Below are 19,434 nucleotides of genomic sequence, written 5' to 3' on the forward strand. Positions count from 1 at the left end.
ATTACAGGTTTGAGGCTGTGCTGCTCTTGCTCCAGATTGCTCAGAGCTAAGATTACTGCATTGCAGAAGCATAATGCTGCCACAGCAGACAGAAAATATACATCAGTTCAAATAAATCCTCTGGGTGGAGGAATAATTTTAGGCATTTTTCAAACGATGTTATCACCCAGGCTCTCTCATCTCTAATAGGAAAGCAGAATGAAGTGATGAGATACGTAGCCTGGGAGCTACATATCTCAGATCACATATCCAAAAAAATTGACAGCTGTGCTTGCTATCTGCTCAGAACAGAGGACAGCTCAGTGGATAGAATTCTCAGGTCCTCACTTAGCCTGTTTTTAAACAAAGCTCTTTTTAGGAGGGCATGCTTTGGGCGAGCAAGAATAGCAGAAACTAGGTGTTTGGTCCTGTGACATGCAAGTGCTTTGGAAATGCTATAACTTTTGTAGGATCCTGTGAGATTATGGGAAAGGATGCTAAGAAGTTGCTAAGAGATCAGATGAAATCCACAGAGAACAAAAAGGCTCAAACTTCTGAGATTCCAGAGGCCAATTTTAAATTTGGATTTGGGTTTTGAAAACCTAAGGATATCTGGAGGCATTTTAGGTCACTAGAGTATTTATTTTCCTTCTTTTCTCTTCTTCTTTTAGAGCAGCCTGGCTTTAGTGACAAACAGCTAGAAATAATACAACTGGAGATTATGGCAATAAGGGAACATACTCAAAAGAAACCACAGAGTACTAGAACTGATGAATATCTTTTTATGATGAGTTCCTGACCAAGACAGATTTGTGTAGGTTTCTTATTTTCTTTTGTACAGATACAAATCATTATAAATACTACAAACAAGTTAGGTAGCCTGGAGCAGGCGGAAATCCTTTGGAAAACCGTTCTGGTCAGTCTACAATTACAAGAGAAAATGCCTGAGTCATGGGCTTAATTAAAATACTGGTAGATCACTCATTTCTCTCATGTCTTCTGGTTTGCCAAATGAACTAAACTAGTGAGATCTTCTAATGCAAGTGCACATCCAGCCTGAGTACCTACTTTTCTACAGCCAAAATTCAGACCCTTATCAACGTCACTGAGATCATCCATTCTCCTGCATGGTCCATACTGGGAGAAACCTGGTCTGTATATGATCTGTGAACTATGCTTATTTTGATAAAGATGTGTTTAGGAAGTGATTCATGATGTATGGTTTTTTTTTTTTGTTTTGTTTTGTTTTTTTTTACATGCAAGGGCTTGCATAGCAAAGCCCTTTAGTATTGAGGTTTAAAAATTTAGTATCTTGCTGTTTTTCACGTACCTTCTTGCACCAATGCCAATGTAGATTTTTAGAATGATGGGAAACTATAACAGTTATCTTTCATCAGTTGTGTTTGCTTGGTTTGACAGTCCTACACTGTGGATGCCTTGTGGTACTGAGGAATCTTTTGTCCTGAATAGAGTTGCATGGAACAGTGTGCTCAACAGCAAATGATCAATTTGTCCTATGTAGGTAGAAACTCCTAGCTCTGTAAGAACACTGTGAAAACACACAGACTTGGAGGCTTTATCTGTATTTATATATATATATATATATATATATCTCTATATACATATAGAGATAAATATATATATATATGTAGATATGTGCGTATAAATATAGTTGTGTTTTCTCTATTTATATAAAAACAAAAAGTGTTTTACATACTGAAATATGTATTTTTTTATAAATATATGCATGTGTGTGTGAACTTTGGTTTATGTTCCACAAAGCTTAGCGTTTAATTCAAATGTTCTAGCATACCCTTTAAATCATAGAATCCTTAGCGTTGGAAGGGACCTCTGTAGGTTGCCTAGTCCAACTCCCCTGCAATGAACAGGGACACTATAGCTACATCATGGCCTGATCCAGCCTCACCTTGAAAATCTCCAGGGATGGGGCATCCACCACATCTGTGTGCAGTCTGTTCCAGCTCCTCATCACCCTCACTGGAAAAGCTTTTTCCTTTTTAGCTAACTTGAATCTACCCTCTTTGAGCTGGAAACCATTTGCTGTAGTTCTGTCACTACAGACCCTGCTAAAGAGTCTGTCTCCTTCTTTCCTGTAAATCCCCTCTAGATACTGAGAGGCTTCTATCAGGTCATCTTGCAGCCTTTTCTTCAGGCTGAACAGCCCCAGCTCTCTCAGCCTGTCCTCGTAGAAGAGGTGTTCCATCCCTTGCATCATTCTTGTGGCCCTCTTCTGGACACACATCAACAGGTCCATGTCTCTACCGTAGTAGACTCCACATCTGGATGCAGTACTCCAGGTGTGGCCTCACCAGCACAGGGTAAAAGGGCAGGGTCACCTCCCCTGACCTGATGGCCACACTTGTTTTGATGCAGCCCCAGAAAGAGTAAATTCAAACTATGACTTATTTTTGTTTTGTGAGGTTCATTAAGAACTAGCAGTTCTTAATGGATAAATTGGATAACTATGGATAAATTGGGCATAACTATTTACTCTTGTTAGCTCTTCCTATATTTCTCTCAATTCTACTGAAAGTCTCTTCAGTTGCTTTTGATGAGATTTTGTGGAAGCACCTGGCTTGTTATTTATACCACACACTTTTATCTGTGTAACTACTATGCCTTTTGTTTTGGTTCCAGTAATCCCAGCTGCTCTGTTCTTTGTAAACAAGGATTGCAAAATCCAGTGCTCATTAGCAGAGATCATACAACAAACAAAACTGATCTTAACATTTACTAATGTTTTGGACCAAATTGGATCTGAGTTTCAATTCAGACCCATAAATATTAAGAGGGGGATCGTGTACATGGATATGGAAAAACTGGGGTTCTAACCAGCTCTGTTCTGAAAGTATTCCAAGTGACTGCAGGCTTTGTCTCTATCCAATTTCATTCTGGAATTAGGAGTTTTGAATTCAGAGGATTGAGCTAAAAAATGATAGAAAGCTTATGACAAATTTGGTATGCAAAGCAGAAATCCTTCTTCACTAACTTTTCTCTGCTGGGAGGTGGGCAAGAGAAAGAAGAAAACTAAAACTTCAAAAATGATCACGCAGTGCTTCAGAAGACAGTTGAAATCCTGGCTTCAATTAAAGCTTTTTTTAAAAATTGCTTTGGTTTTAGGCAGTTGTGTGTATGGAACATTAATATAGCTATAATTGATTCTGGCAGTATTCCCCCGAAGAAGGCTGGATATTCCTACGCAGTTACTCAATTTTCAGGTTTTAAGTTGCAATAGCTATCTCCAAACAGAGGTGAAATGTGCTTAATTGCCAGCTTTGTTCTGCAGAATCTCCTTCATTAACAGATCTAAAAGTGGCGTGTCAGAATGGTCTGTGGTTAATGATAATGTCACAGGGTAACCCAGGTTGATATCAACTCCAGCTTGCTGCTTGAAGCAAGAAACTTGGAGGTGATACAGTCACAGCCCTGGGGCTATCATCTTGAGAGACGTAGCTCCTTAGATCAATAAAGTTGTACTCAGTGATATTTCTCTTTTATTATTGTTCTTTATTTTCTTCTGGTCAGGCCCATGCTGTGTGTAATTCATTTGAGAGAAAACTGCTTAGGGAATGAAGAATGAAAATACTCTCTAAGTGCTGTGCTAAGTCAGGGTCAAGAAGCACTTTGGTGAGCACAGACATGTCTGAGCTGTCTGCTTCTGCTGCCTCTAGGAGGGGATGCTGCAGGCCTAGAGGAGCCAGAGGGCAAGCAGGGAAAGGGCCTGCTCCCAAGGACTGCAGCATCTCATAACAGCCCTTCTGGCTTTCTCTTCAGCGGGAGTTGAATGTGTGTTTATACTGCTCCTGTGAGCTGCTCCTTGCTTCCCCATCCCCCTCCCCCCCCCCCCCCCCAGATATAAGTGATGCCAGAAGTTAGTCTGGGATGTAAAAATAAACTGCTTGAAATCTTCACTGTGGTATTTGATTTTCTTCTTTAATCAAAGCTGGATTCATAAGTTGCTAATTGAGAACCCTGGATCATATGAGCACATCAACTTCAGCTTTTGCTTAAAAGTAAGAGTGCTTTTCTTGAAAACAGTGAGAGAATATTCACAGCATGATTTGATCTATCCCAATTTAATACAGGACCGAGGATTTAATGCTTTCACATTCAAATCCAAAATGAATGCCTTCTCTCTCTCGCTATGCCATGTTTTGCTTCACTTTTATTGTTTTTAATAGCCTGATGGAAGTTACTTCTGCCTGTGTAGAAGTATGAAGTATGCTTTTTTTTTATGGAGCATAGGGTATATGTGACCCATGGAGCTGAGCAAATGCAGAAGTGACAGCTAGCTTTTCAAGCAAAAATTTGAACACAGCAATGAATCATCTGAAAATATAAGTTTCTTAGGCATCCTGCTTCTGGTTTAATTAGAATTTTTATAGTCTTTTGTTGCCAGCTGGAACAGAATCATTGGAAATTTTTGTGATATTTTTTAGCAGATATGCATCTAAAAATTTGTTGCTGTTATGATTTCTTTTTCTTCTTTTTCTCACAACATTTTGTTTCAAAGCATTACTGGATTTTCACAGATGAAGAACTGTTTTTCACAACAAGGTAGGGTGATACTACTCAGTTTGAGAGCAATGAGATGCTGGTACATCTACAGCATCCATGTTGAACATACTCAACACTGTGCAGTTGTGAGAATGGGCCAGAATGCAGTAAGTTTCAGATCAATCCTAGTCTTTACAGAAAATGCTTTACAAGAAAGCTGGGGACAGACCAGATAATGTGTTCAGTTATGTATTATGCTGCCAAAGAGTCTATTAGCAGCATTTTGGCTCTCTAGATGTCCTCAAGCATGTGGTCTTTCTGAAGTTCCAGGAAAAAAAAGCTTCAGATCAAGCATTTGATTTTCTTCCCACATTTGTCTAGATGGAAAGTAGGCTCGTCCCCAGGAACAGCCCTTGTAGCCCACTAGAAAAGTGATAAAGTGCCCAGATAGTTATTGAAAAAACATATAGGGAATTCATTCATACAGCGAATAAATGCATCAGACAACACTGTATTTTCTGCCCAATAACAGACACAGCTGTGGCTTTCATTCTGCTGTTTCTGGCAGACACTGCAGTATACTGTAAATTGTTATTCAATAGAGAAGAATTTGGCATATGAATTAAGGTGAGCGATTTTATAGCTTTATCCAGAATGGGTTTCCTAGTGTATGACATACTCCCTTAGGAATGTTCCCAAAAAGGCTGCTGCAATTTTTCCCTTAGTAAATTTTATCTGTGATAGGGTCTGTTCATTTTCAGAGATTTTTATCTTCCCAAGCAACTTCAAAGCCCAATAAAAAAATCTACTTGTTTACAGAGATAATACTCTAGAACAACCCAAAATGTACATTAATTTGCATTTAGATTATGTCTTTCCAGTGGCTCTGAAACACATTACAAATACAAATTAGGTTTCACATTACAACTGTTTGTAACATTACATTAGATCAGAAAAGGTGCAGAAAAAAGAAATATGGCATTATTACATATAAATATTACATTACAACACAACATTACTGGATGTTGTGTTGAGGGACATGGTTTAGTGGGAGCTATTGGGGGTAGGTGGATGGTTGGACTGGGTGATCTTTTAGGTCTTTGGTCAATCACCTTGGTGATTCTATGATTCTATGTAGGAACCTCTATTGCAGTGTTTTGGTATAGGCAAAATTGTGATGCTGTGACCTGAGAGACATCTTTACTTCCAAGCCAGCACGCACTGCAAATTGAGCAGTAGAAATTCTGTCACACATTACAATGAGAAACCATTCTTACTGTGGTCTCATTTGGAGTTCTCCATTTATCAGGCTGTGAAAAGGAGACGCAGAACAAGTTATGTGATGATTACTAGAGCAGCTGAGAAACAAATAAAAGATTTGTGTTTCCCTGGCTTCGGCAAGAGGAGAAATAGAAGCACTTAAGAAAGCTGGTTCTTTTCAGGGTCCTACTTTACCTGAAAGCAGAAATATGTGATACTGCAAAGCTCTGGAGAGTCTTTATATAGTTTTTAAGAGCATCTGTAATTTCATGTGCATAATGACATAAGCCAGGTTTGGTGCTCTCCCAGTGGCTGCTCAATGTGGAATCATAGAATGGCTTGGGTTGGAAGGGGCCTCAAAGATTATTTAGCTTCCCAAGCCATGTGATATGCTTGCAGGTAAGTGTGAGATTTGGAAAAACAATGGATGAAAGATATGCCCGAATGAGTTTGGTTGCTGTTTGATTGTAGACTATTTTAATTTCTTATCCTTTCTCCTCTTCTATTTCAGTAGCTTCTGCAGGGATATCTGGTGTGGTCATATTAACTTCACATTAATATATGGAAAGTGACTTAACTGAGCAGTATTACCTCATAGAAAGCTGAAAATATGCCATGACCTGCACTGTCCATCTATGTAGCTGACCTGCAATGCATTCCTGGACTACAACAAGTACCTTGCCACATGCATGCTAGTCAAAATCATTTTTCATCTTAAATGTTGTCATCTTAAATTTTCAGTGGGAAAATTCAGTGAGACTAGAATCCTCTTCCAGCTGACCGCCAGTACCTGGTGTTCAGGGACAGACATGCTGGTACGCCAGTTAATCAACATCACTTTTCTGTTTTATTTTCATAGTTGCTGATAAATCATCATTAATATCCTTCTCAAGCTGAAAGTTCCCTTACCATTGTGCTTAATCATCTTTGATTGACTTCTCTGCGTATCAGTCTGGTTGCTCTCAGGCTCCTTTTGCTTTTAGTCCCCCTAATATTACATTGCAATGACTTCTGCTGTGTGAAAAAGGACTTTCAGCAGCTTGTGTTAAATCTGTTATCTCATGGCATCATATGAAGTTTATCATTTCACTGTTCACATTCTCCATATCCTTTAGAAATTTTAAGTCTCTATCACGTCTGTCACTTATTGTGTCTTTTCCAGCCTGAGGAAATCTGGCTAACTTTATTTTAATCCCTCGCAGAGAAATTATTCTTTAGTTCCCTTGCCATATTTCTTTTTTCTGCACCTTTTCTGATCTAATGTAACTCCTTTCAGTGACCAGCTCTGCCCATGTCACTCAAGTATCAGACCTAGCGCAGGTGTATATCACTATAAAAAAAAACCAAAAGACATTTTATTTTTTGATTTCTCTGTTAATTTTGTTAGCTTTCACTAAGTTATTTTTCTTAAAGGACTGCTTTTATTATTTATTGCTGGTTTCCTAGAATGTTTTAGAATAATAGACAGCTTGCTATTTTTCCTATGCAGTTATGATTATTCTCATTGACATATTTTACTCTACAATTAGCAGTGTGAATTACTACCTGAAATCTTCTTGTCCATTCATGCAGAGATCTTTGTATATATCTCTGCTGCACATTTCAATTAATACAATTCAGAGAAGCTTCGTGATATGAGTAACCTTTACTTGCTATTCAGCCTCTGATACAGATCAACAGATTCATTGGTTCTAGATCCATTGGTTGAGAAATGGAGTTCATGAAGTAGATACTACTCCTTTGAGTTAGCTGCTTTTTTTTCTTTTCTTTCCCTCAATCCCTTTCAAGAGGTTACTATTTATAAGTTGAATATTTTTCTTCCTTTTCCATGACAGCTCAGCTACTTTATATGTCTCCCAATCTGCGAAGGCTCTTTGAGAATCTAAATATATTATAAAGTGAATCATCCCCTTTATGTGTTTATTGGTGTATTAAAAAAAAATGCAATACATTTAGTAAGTATGGCAGCCCTCTATAAAATCTACTTGCTTATTCTCTTTTAAGATATTTATGGGTATATAAATAGACATGTATATATTAAAGTTTCAAGCATCTGCCTGATATAGAAACCTATGGAACAGGATTAAGTATTTCCTTGCTTCTGAGACCTATTTAATAAGTTTTTTTCATTTGTGCAGCCTTCCATTTTTCTGGGCTGGGTGCCCTTAAAAGACATTGAAGTGATAAATGGCTTACTTAGGATTTTATATATTGGTTTCTGTAGAACTGCTGTGTAAGTGGCATTTGGTCTTTGAGACTTGCTACTGTTTTATTTACCCTATTGGCACTTCAGTTAGCAATTTCAAACTTGTTTCACGCATACAAAAAAATACTCTGACCTTTTCTATTATAAACACCAGCACAAATAATTAAGTTCTCTGATATAGTCTTATCTTCCTGGAATTCTCCTTTACACACCTTTCATGTGTTCGTAACACTGACTCTGACAAAGCTCTTGATGCTTCTCTGTTTGCAAGACTTTTATGACTGATTGGGATGCCTGTGGCAAGATATTTTTCAAAATGTTTTCTGATTTATTGTGTTTTTGCATTTAGCACATAGACTTCTGTACTCTTCATATTCTTCACTGGGATGTGACCTCTACTTCTAAATAATGTCTTTTTACTTGTCTTTAGACTGAGATTTATAAAGGCTAGGATTTTTTTTTTTTTTTGGTTTCCATTTGAAACTTCTAAAGACGTGACACACATTTGCTCTGAAGTCATCGTAAAATATTTTAAAATTGTCTCCTATTTGACTTAGTTTCTTTAACCTTTTAGCAACTTATCTTGTTTTCTTTTTTGATTAATCTCTGATGTTTTTCTTCAGTGATGCTACAGCTGATGTTATTGTTTTCACCCTTATTCCTACAAAGACGTTGAATCTGAGTACGTTGTGGTAAACTCTGAGTCGAGTCTGGTGGATAGCTTAGAATTAGATCAATACATGTTTTTTCCTTTGTCAGATCTTTGGCTGTTTTCTCCACAAAGCAGCCATTTTTACCACGTAAAACCAAACAACTGATTTAAGCTTTTTGCCTCATAACCCATTGTGTCACTCTTCCGGTTTGCCTGGGAGTAACCAAAGCCTTTAGCAATTATTGCCATGAATTTGCCCTCACAGCTTTTGTAATATGTTTTAGAATGTCTCAGACACCTTTAATCCAGAGGGATTCAGTAGCTGAGGCATCCACTTTTTTATTTGCCTACAGGCTGATTCCAGGTTTACTTTATTTCAGTAGCATTGATCACATCTGAGTGATTTCTGTTCTGATCTCATTTGTTTATCATCTTTCAATTAAAATTTGAAGGTGCCTTGGAAGTGATTTTAGTCAGGTCTGGTTGCCTAATTTCATACAGTAAGCTTAGGTGAATCTTTGCTTACTGAAACTGCTTTTTGTGATTTCTTCCTTGGATTTCACTGCCTTTACCCCATATCTTCTTGCAGTGTGCTTTGGCAGAAGCAGAAGATGTTGCAGTGTCTACAATTATTATGTGAATCACATGCCTTACAGAGATCTAGTTAATCAGGAGAGATTTAGTTAATCAGACAAGGAGCTGCAACTAGCTTGAGAAGGGAAGAAAAAAAGAGATATTACTTGGAAGGAAGAAAAAAGGAATAAGTTTATCAGCTCCTCTCCCACTTTCTCCAATCACCCATTCAGAGCAGAAGAGACCTGCAGAAGTCACAGGAGAACTTCTGGACTGGAATGTTATGTCTTGAACAGAGTTGCTTTCTTTCTAGTTTGATGTGGTTTTAATCCCATGCCATGAAAGGATAACAGGCACCATGGACTGGTTTGTCTACGTTTTTAGGGAATGAGAAAATGTAAATGCTTCAGTGGGGAACAGCAGCCATAAAAGGACACAGCAGTCTGGGAAAATTACTAATTACTAATATAGTCTTGAAAGCATGTTTTTATTTTTATTTTTATTTTCTCCAGGACCAAATAGAGCATTTATTTCAGACTAAGTAAAGCTGCTCAGAAAAAAAAAAAAAAAAAAGGCACTTTTAATCTTACTGAACAACTGAGTCATTGAAATGGACAGGATCTACCAGGGTATATGAAGTGGAAGTGAGCTTCCGGATTTCATTTTGCTGAATTAACCTCCTGGCTTCTTAACTGGTCACCTGGCTGATGATAAGAGAGCAAACACCTCCAGAAAAGACAAAGCTTTTTCTTCCAGTGGTAGGCAGCTTAATGGTTTCAAAGGTTTCAATTTCTTTTTCTATATTATGCCTGCTTCTTCCTAGGCTGTCTGGAAGCAAGGGTCTTGGGCATCCTAAGATGAAATGCTCCTTAATCCACTTTTTAAAGCTCAAGAAAACATGGGATTATTCAGAAAACTTTCATGGGATTCCTCTTCTCTAGTGGGCTTCAACATTTCATTTTCTTGTTCTGTTGTCAAGCCAAAATATCAATAAAGTATTTAGATTTCCCTTTGAACAGAAATGTCGGGTCCAGTGCTCCTCATAGCTGAAGACTGAAGAGAGAGATGTATTGGTTGGTATATTTGAGGTTTGGTAGGCTTCTAGAATGTAAAGAGAAGAGTTGTATCTGAAATTAGTATGATACAGGCAATAGTAGACCTATTAAATTCATATGTACCACTGGCGTTACTATGTTAGCACTCCAGTACAGCCTAAACGGGGAAAGGTTAAGGGCTTTGTGCTTGCACTGTTCATTTCCAACTTTTCATCTGAATCAACTTTTCATTAATGATTCACTGAGGTGAAAATCTGCCTATCTGAGAAGAATGTGCTGTACAACACTAAAAAAAAACACAAAGAAATGAGACATGACATTTTCTTTCACTTACAGATTAAAATGTATTGCTGTATGCCTTGAGCAGTCCCCCACTTCCCAGCACATACTCATGATGCATGCACACAAGCTACAGAATAGCATATTTTATTCCATAGTCCCACAGTGTCATCTTATGATTTCAAAGCCTCCTAATTTTGTTTCAAAATTTGTTGTAAACTGGACTCTTAATGGCATGAGTTTTCATTAAGATGCTAGACTAGTTTTACACTGTCATTAGAAGTCAGCACTATTATCTATTCATTACAGTGGATACAGTAATAATCTTTCCTTTATTGGATGATTTTTAGCTGAAACATGCTGATGGTAAAACATTGACACACGTTAGCAAATGCCAAGTCTGAAAAATTTTCATTCTATTTTCTGTGCATGCTTCCTTTTTTTCCTTTTCTTTGGTAGTAATGTAGATGTGATGTGATAATTTATAGGAAAGAAACAACTCTTCTAAAGGTAATTTTTAATTGATACTTCAGTCATTGACTATACAGTACTTTGTGTTAAAAATAATTCCTAAACTTCTTGTGGCTGGAAAAGCTTGAGGAAGAAACTGGTGTCTGATCTTCTAGCCAGCTTACAACATCATCGTTATTTGACGCCATTATGTGTACTTTCTTCATTTAAATCAGATGCTTTCTCCATCTGTTGTGAATGTGAGCCTCCCGTCCGTGAATAGAAGTATGTACATTAGTGTAGATAAATCTATCTATCATACTAGAGGGGAAAAAAAATGCCCTGACAGATTTTGTAGCTTTAGGAGTGGACAGAAGTCCTGAGACCACTTTTAAGCAGTGATTGACTCAACTTGATTGAACTCAAGATTGTCTTTGCTCCAAAATCTGCAACTCTGTCAGAAACTGTGAATCAACTGACAAAACTGGTGTTCGCAGTGTGTACATTCAGTGCATAGAGCTTTTTCTTCCTTTGATCTTTCTTTCTACCTTTCTCCAATTGTGCAAATCCATAATTTCAATCATAATGGGTTACATTGTGGCTCAAACAACGCTTCCTACTATTTCAGAATTTGAGCTATAAGAGATATTGATATATTAAACTCAAGGTGTGTCTGATGGCTTTATGGTGTCTTGGATTTACTTCCCCTTTGACATTAGCAGAGCTCTGAGAGAGTTAAAGGAAACTTAAAATAAATATATATTTTAAGGATGTTATTTGCTCTCACAGGGATTTCTTTTTTAAGGTATATGTCAGATGCCTTCTCTACTTTTTAAAAATCAACCATATTCCTCCTGAGTTCATTTTGGAGATATTCAGTTGTGAACTGAATATCCGGTGCTTGATAACAATATGTAAGTGAAAAATAGTAATAATGATCATGATGAATGTACAAGGGTTAAACTGGGCAAACAGCATACAGGCATTATTTGCAATGTGTTTTATCCTTTCTGCTCCCCACCCTTTTTTGGCTTCAATGTTGTCAACACATTTTTGTTTTGTTCTTTAAAAATATGTTTGCTATTATAAGATAATTGTGGAAAAATTTAAATTCTTAGGAGAATATGTAGAATATGAAAACAAAGACATTTTCCTTCTGCTGTGAATTGAGTTTTCATTCTGTGATCATCCTCATTTCACTCATGAAATCAGCTATTGGTATGAGCAATTGGTATTACAAATCCGAGTTTAATTTTCTGGGTGCACTCCATTTTCCTGCTGTTTTATTCAAAGTATGTGTATATGAAATGAGCTCAAAAAGTGTAGGAATGCTATCAAGGGGAACAAATTTGAATCTATTATTGAAAACACTGGGTCATTTCAAGTTATGAGTAGTGGTGCGTGGGGTAAGATGACTAACAGTATCTTTAGTAACATGCCTGTTTTCCACTTGATTTTGCTTTTCTGATTGAGAAGAACAACAGTGACTTTCAGAGGTGGACTGGTCTGATTGGATCTAAGAGGCTACCATGACTCTCAGAAGTGGCAGTAACAGACGGGACCAAACGTCAGTCTTGCTCAAAGTGGTCTCTATCACTGATGATAAGCAGGACCTCTAGGATAAGTATGCACTGGCAAAATAACATTATCTCCCCCACCCTGCCTTGTGGAGAGAGGACTACAGATCTGTCCCTACCCACTCCACATCTCTCTCTGGTGGTTTTGTAGTCTTTGACTGGAGATGCTCCAAGTCCTCTCTCTTCCAAGATGTAGAAGCTCAGACTCTGTGCTTGTTCATCACGTGGTTGCCTTTCTACTCTGCTACTCACCTGCCCTGCACCTTTCTGAACAACTCCAATTTAAATTGTGTTCCACTCTTCTACAAAATGAAGGCAAACAATTTGAAACGTATTTGTGAATCACGGCTTGGCACAACTGCAGCAAAAATGATTTTGCTTTGTTCTCTTGTTTTATTTATTTGATTGTTCCTGACATTTTCACTTTCATTCTATGGAACTATCTGTCACAGTTAAGGTCTTGTTCCAGAGTGGTAACCCTTAGCTGGGAAATCACTGCTGTCTATGCGGAGCTAGGATTGTTTTTCTTTTCATGCATCAATGTAATGTTTATACACAATGAATTTCATTCAGCTCTTTCTTTTATTGCCTAGCTGCTCAGTTTCATCAGGCCCTTGTGCAGTTCTTCAGTCTGCTCAAGTTCTTACTCTTCTGCATAACTCAGTGTCAATGGCAGTCTTTACCTCATGCCTTATCCATTTTTCTAATAATGCCTAAATATATTAAATAGCTCATTTCTCAGCGCAAGTGCCAGTATAGATGAACTGGTGACCTCCCTCTGTTGTGACTCACAACCTGTTTCTTATTTTCAGCTTATTTATTCATGCAAGCATTCCTTATCCTATAGTCAATTTTCTTTGTCACCCTTAGCGAAAGACTAGAAATCTTGGCCTGCATGTTCCATGGATGTGAGTGTTACCTCCAGCATCTCCATCCGCCATCGCCTACAACGCGCCACCTGAGCCACCAGTATTTTTTTGGGCAGATCACCACATGCTCTTTTTGCCTGTTTCACCAGCCCCTGTCCAGGTTTCCGCTGAAATCCACCTCTACCACCTTTCAGCTTGTGATGCTGGCTCCCCCGCGGCCCCTCTGAGGTCACATACCCCGTTGTTTATTTGCCTGATGATTGAATCTTCCATTGCTCCAACCTGCTTCTTCCTATCTGTTCTTTGATCTTCCCCTCGCTTCAACTTCCTCTGAAGAAATCTGTCCTTGGACATAAGAATGTAGCTTCCAGGAATTTTCTACATGGTGAAGCTTTGTTTAGAAGTGGGAAAGGAAGGCCCCTTCTGTCACTTCCTCCCAAGACCCTCCCCAACTGCAGGTGCTGCCTGTGAGCACGCACAGACTGAGGTATGCTGCTTTGCATGCACATAGTGATGAGAGGGATAACGGCCTATGGAGAATTTTTAATGATATAATCAGCAAAAAGGATCAATTAATCTATAGTCTTAGGTATTTAATGCATCCATGTATTTCTTCTGAACTCAGTTTCTTTGTTTAAAAGGAAATTCGTTCTGTGTTTTGTATAGGAGTCTTTCAAGGACTGTGGCACTCTATTTATACCCAAAGTTTGCTAATTTTCACCTAGTCATAGCAACCCTTCCATTCTATATACTCCAATGTAAAAGGCCTTTGAAACATGAAGAACTGTGATAATATATTTTCGTTGAGAAGAAACTTGCTTTCTTCCAGATACAAAAAAAATAAGCAAATGAAGAACTGTATTCTTCCTTTTTTTGTATTAAATTTCCAAGGAGAACCTGATGGCATTGCTTCACCAGTGTTGGCTGATGTGTGTGCTGCAGATAATTGCACTGAATCTCAGCTTAGTATATAGATCTTTTACAGCAGTAAAGAATAACTTCTTTATTAAAATAATACTTGAAAGAGCTTCATTTTTTCTTCTCTTTTTTTCTAGGGGAATTTCTTCAGTTTTATGTTTGTATGTCAGGTGACTGTATATTACTGAGTAAACCTAAGCAATATTGGATAATATCTAGTGCCTCTACACTATATTGCACAAAATTTAGAGATTTAATTAGATGCTGGGGGAAGTTCTTTACTCAGAAGATAGAGAGGTGCCAGCACAGCAGCCCAGAGAAGACGTGGTGCCCCAACCCTGCATGTGCTCAAGGCCAGGTTGGATGTGGCCCTGGGCAGCTGAGCTGCTGAGCTGCAGGGCAGCCCTGCCCATGGCATGGGGTGGGACTGGGTGGGCTTTGAGGTCCCTTTCAACCCAAGCTTTCTACCATTCCATGAAATTCTGCTGCATGCAGCAGTGGTGATTTACAGTTTAGTTTGAATCTCTGGCATAATCTCCTGAGGAAATAAACTCTAGAAGTCAAATAAGAAAAGTGAGGAAATGTCTTTAATATGATAATGCAAGTATTCAGCAGGTGAGTGTGCAATTTGCAGTGAAATAACTTTGAAATGATAAATGTCTGAATGCTTTCTGATACCCTGTGTGGGGAGTGGGAAAGGAGGGCAGTTTGAAGCAAAGCATGCATACATGCTTCATTGTCAGTAAAGATACTCTGAGAGTTAAATATCTGGAATGCTGTTCAACCATTCTTGACTTAAGAGGAAGCAACTATTTCTTATGAAGGCTGGAGTAAAATCTAAATCACACTTAGACACAGCTCTGAGAACTGGGAGGATAACCTCCAATACCTTTTTCCTAATGTGCTGCTGAGTGCCTGAGACTGTCAATGTCCTTCATGGTTTGGAGAGCAAATATCAGTGGCTGCCTATTCTTTTTTGAGCACGCACTGGTCTCAGTGTTTTTGCAGTTTGATAGTTTACCATTTTCCTCTTATTTTCTTGTAGTGACAGTGGGGCTGGCTTAGCAGGAATGTCTCTGCAAGCAGTCTTTCTAAGACCCTAACATACCCAAATGTTCTGTGGATTTTACAGGTGGGAAGGAGCAGGGAAGGACTTGAGATCTTTCCCTTCTAAGAAAAGAAAAGAGGAAAACCAAACCCAAACAAAGTTAAAGGAAGAAGCTGCTGGCTGGATGCCACTCTGAATGGACTTGTTGTTCTCCAGTTCTCTGGACCTAATAAAGCAATTCAATTTCTACAGGCGATGGCGAAGTCTAATGGCAGCAAACAGAAGATAGTTAACACATGGGACGTGCCTGTGATGTGGCTTTCTGGAATGAGAGATTGCAATCACAGGACGAGGAGAGGAGGGATGAAGGGTAAGGGGAGCAGAGGGAAGGAGGTGCCTCCACAGAGACAAAAGTGGCAGACACAGGAAGGAGCTTTGTTTCCTCCCAGCAACGCCGGGAAGAGCTGGAGAGAGTTTGATTTCAAAGTCCAACAATGAAGTGATGGCATTTGTTTCCAATTCAGCAGGAATGAGTGTATGGTTTGAACAATTCTTTCGAGGTTCCTGGCAGGGGGAATATAACTCATCTCAGCTGGCTGTTTTTGGAGATCAAATGACACAAAAAAAATTTGCTCAAAGCTTAGGGTATCCTTCTGGCAGCCGGAGACCATGCACATCTTCACAGATTTGCTATTTGCTCTAATGTGGACCAAGAACTGCGTGCTGTGTAGAAAACTGCTTGCTTACAAAACAATCTTATTACTGCCAGATGTTGGCTCCCTGCCTGCTTTTACATAATTCAGGCTTTTCTTTGCTCAAGATGTTACAATTTAAAGGTGCTTTAGAAGTTTTATTTTAAAAGCCTTGATAATGCTTTTATCCTTATTCTTTTTTTCCTCTTGCTCAGAATGACTCTTCTACCACCACATGCTGCAATCTGGTGTATGTGGAATATGTTAATGTGTATAACCAAGAACAGCAAAACTCTTTCTTAGCTCTACCCCTGGGCTGATTAAAACAAGCATAAAAATATCCCTAAAGCTGTGCTGTCTGCATCCTGGTGATTCATATATGCCAAATATAATGCGCACCTTTTGTCTTAAATGCTGCCTTAGATAGTGTGTGTGTGTGTATTTATATATATTTGTGTATCGATACGTTTTTAATTAGATACTTAGGCGAGGGATTACTGTAAGTGACCAAGGACTGATAATAGAGGTTTAAGCCAGGCAAATGATGTGCCGTAGAAGATTTCTCCATGCTGCTAGCAGAGCTTTGGACTCATAGACTTCATTCTTAATTCATGGACAAGTAACTACCAAAGAAGCATCATCATAATCGCGTGGCACGTTCTTCACTGAATTTTCAATGATTACGCAAACTAGCAATGAGTAATGATTACAAGATTATTTTAGCAGGCTACCTGTGGAGTTGGAAGTGGGTGCTTCAGTTCTACCTTTTTTTTTCTTGTTGTTTGTTTGTTTTTTGTTTAATGTCCTTCAAAGATGGCTACTGCAGCCTGGCCATTAAAACTGTGTGGTTCTAGGGTAGGCTAACTCTTGAGGACAACTTCAGATGCCTTGACACACATTGTTTGTGCCTCCTTTGCCTGGAAAGCAGAATATAGTCAGTCCTTTGCTAGGAAATTCACCGGTTTGTAGAAAACTGTAGTAATTTGAAGGAAATAATGTAAAAATAATGTAAAAATCCAAACTCTTTGTCTGACATTCTCCACCAGTTTTAGACAAACATCAAAGTAACGTATGTTTGAAAAATGTGACTTTAAGCTGATTGTTTCACTGTGTCTTTAGACAAGAAACACTGAAAAACGCAGGATAACCCTACCAAGTGAGTTGATCATGGATGTTCTTTCCCCCACCCTCAACTCTTTCATATTTCTGTTTTTGAATGCACCTTTCTCTCTACAGATCTACAGTATTTGACCATGCAAGTTCACAGATCTCCAGTGCCATTAAAATGCTTCAAAACAAAACAAAAAAACCCCACCTTCATCCTCCCTTCATCCTTAGGATAAACACCACTGTAAGTAACAGAATAGACCAATCATAGCAATAGTTGTTGAAAAAATAAAGTGATAATAAGAAGTTGTCATTTGAGGATTAAGATCTAGCCTATATTTTGCCTACTTATTTCACAAGATATTGCTCTAAAGACATTGTAGTGATCAGAGCAATAAGAGCATTTTGGACAAATAAAGTGAAACTTACTGTTGTGCCCATTTGGGCACACATTTGGGCCCTACTGATCTCTGAAGACCAGTTTGTGCACAAGGTTACCCGTAAGGTCTACACGCACAATTCATTTCTAGGCAGTTCTTTCTCCTGTATATGAAAGCACATTTTTTTAATCTCTGTTGCTGTCTCATCTGTAACATAAGAATTTAAAATGTTTCTCACACTTTGGAGTTGAATTCATGGGCCAATATTAATCATGTGCTCTGCTGGGACTTGTATGATCAGATGTTGCCCTTTACATGCCAGCTGGGGTAAAGACTCACTGTGTTAATCTTCAATCAGTAAAAAGATCTGGTAGACATTAGGCATTTTTATCTTGTTAGATACATCAATATTTGGAAATGCATTTTGGTTTGTCTTAGAATGAAAACACATTGTTTTAAGACTTGGTGAAAAACAAACTGCTTCAGAAAATGAGGACGTATAAATAATCAAATATTTGTTTTGAAATGCAAACATTTCAAATAGATTTCGTGTCTTTTTAGAACGTTTTTGGTATTTTTTTCCACAATAAATGGAAGTTTTGCCTAAGAAGACATGACATAGTACATAAATAACATAAAACCAATTTTCCCTTAAAATCAGATTCTTTACTCAAATAAAGTCATGCTGTTTCTCTTTTAGAAGTATTGTCACTGAAATCAATGCAGTTTTCAAAATGCTTCACTTCAAAAGGGAACATTTTGAAAATGTTTGTGTGAATGAAGCTGGCAAGAGCTTGTTCTCTGAGACAGATTCCTCTTAGACATACAAGAGGCAAACACAGCCTTGTTGACTAACTATTCTCTGTTACTGAGAAACCATTGAAATAAGCTTGTTTTTTTTTTTCTCTTTCCATAAACTTTGTTATTTTTCAACAGAGAAAAAAAGACATGTTGCAGCAGGCACTAGTTTGGCTGTTGTACTGAAAATATAAGAACAGAAGAATGAAGTCTGCCAGTCTTTCCCCACCCCCCACCCCTCTCCCTCAGGGCTTTCTGTTCCTTAAATCCATCTGTGCATACCAAGTGCATATGTGTGTGCATGCACTCACATGCAAAGGGAAGGCATTGCAACTTCATCATGTTATCTGCAGTGTGCGTTTCCCACCAGGTGGTGCTAATGGAAGAATCTTGTCCGTGCAGCTTAAACTCTGTGCATACAATTGGTAAAGGGACACATAATACTATTCAAGCTGAGCTGGGTGCTAACTTTGAGGTTTAAACACATTGCTTTGAGCCCGTGATAACATTCAGAGCATGTGCTGTTACAGAAATACATACGTGGTGCAATGATCTCACATAAATTATGGTTGTCGGTTATTCTCTGATGGAGAAACTATGTAGAAAAAAAGCAGCCTTTTTTTTCAGTCTCATCTTTTTTCTTCTTTTTAAATCTGCTTCCAAGAATGTTAAATAGTTCATAGTATTGCTTTTAAGACGTATAGAACAAACAGTGAAAGAAAAGGGAGTGGGGCAAACAGTTCTGAGTTTATTGTTGAACACCCACTTGATTCAAGTAGATCCTTTAGTTTTACGTTTTTAGCGCATTTGTAAGATTATGTTCATGTTGTTGGGATTACTTGATGGAAGCATCTTTAGAAATGAAAAATGTCCTCACACAGATAAACAATCCTGTTAAAATTGCAAAAAAACTTTATTTTATTGATGGAGTAAAATAATACCCTGAAAAATAAGCTCCTCTTCACAGGATCATTTTAAACAACATATCTGAAAAAGCCCTTAGGTTTGGAATTTTCCAAAATGATCAGCATTTTCCTGCCACTGAAGCCAAAGGTGTATCTCCCATGAGTCAT

At 38.2% G+C, this 19,434-nt stretch overlaps 1 long non-coding RNA gene across 1 annotated transcript in view; it reads left to right on the top strand.

Moving 5' to 3' along the window:
- The window catches only part of LOC125690359 (uncharacterized), a 76,778-nt gene extending 59,073 nt beyond the window's left edge, over positions 1-17,705 (top strand). Inside the window, exon 6 of the long non-coding RNA XR_007375638.1 lies at positions 15,469-17,705. This is a non-coding gene — a long non-coding RNA (uncharacterized LOC125690359). The remainder of the gene's footprint in view (positions 1-15,468) is intronic.
- Positions 17,706-19,434: the final 1,729 nt, after the last annotated feature.

Source organism: Lagopus muta, chromosome 3 (assembly GCF_023343835.1).
Source record: "Lagopus muta isolate bLagMut1 chromosome 3, bLagMut1 primary, whole genome shotgun sequence".
Taxonomy (NCBI): domain Eukaryota; kingdom Metazoa; phylum Chordata; class Aves; order Galliformes; family Phasianidae; genus Lagopus; species Lagopus muta.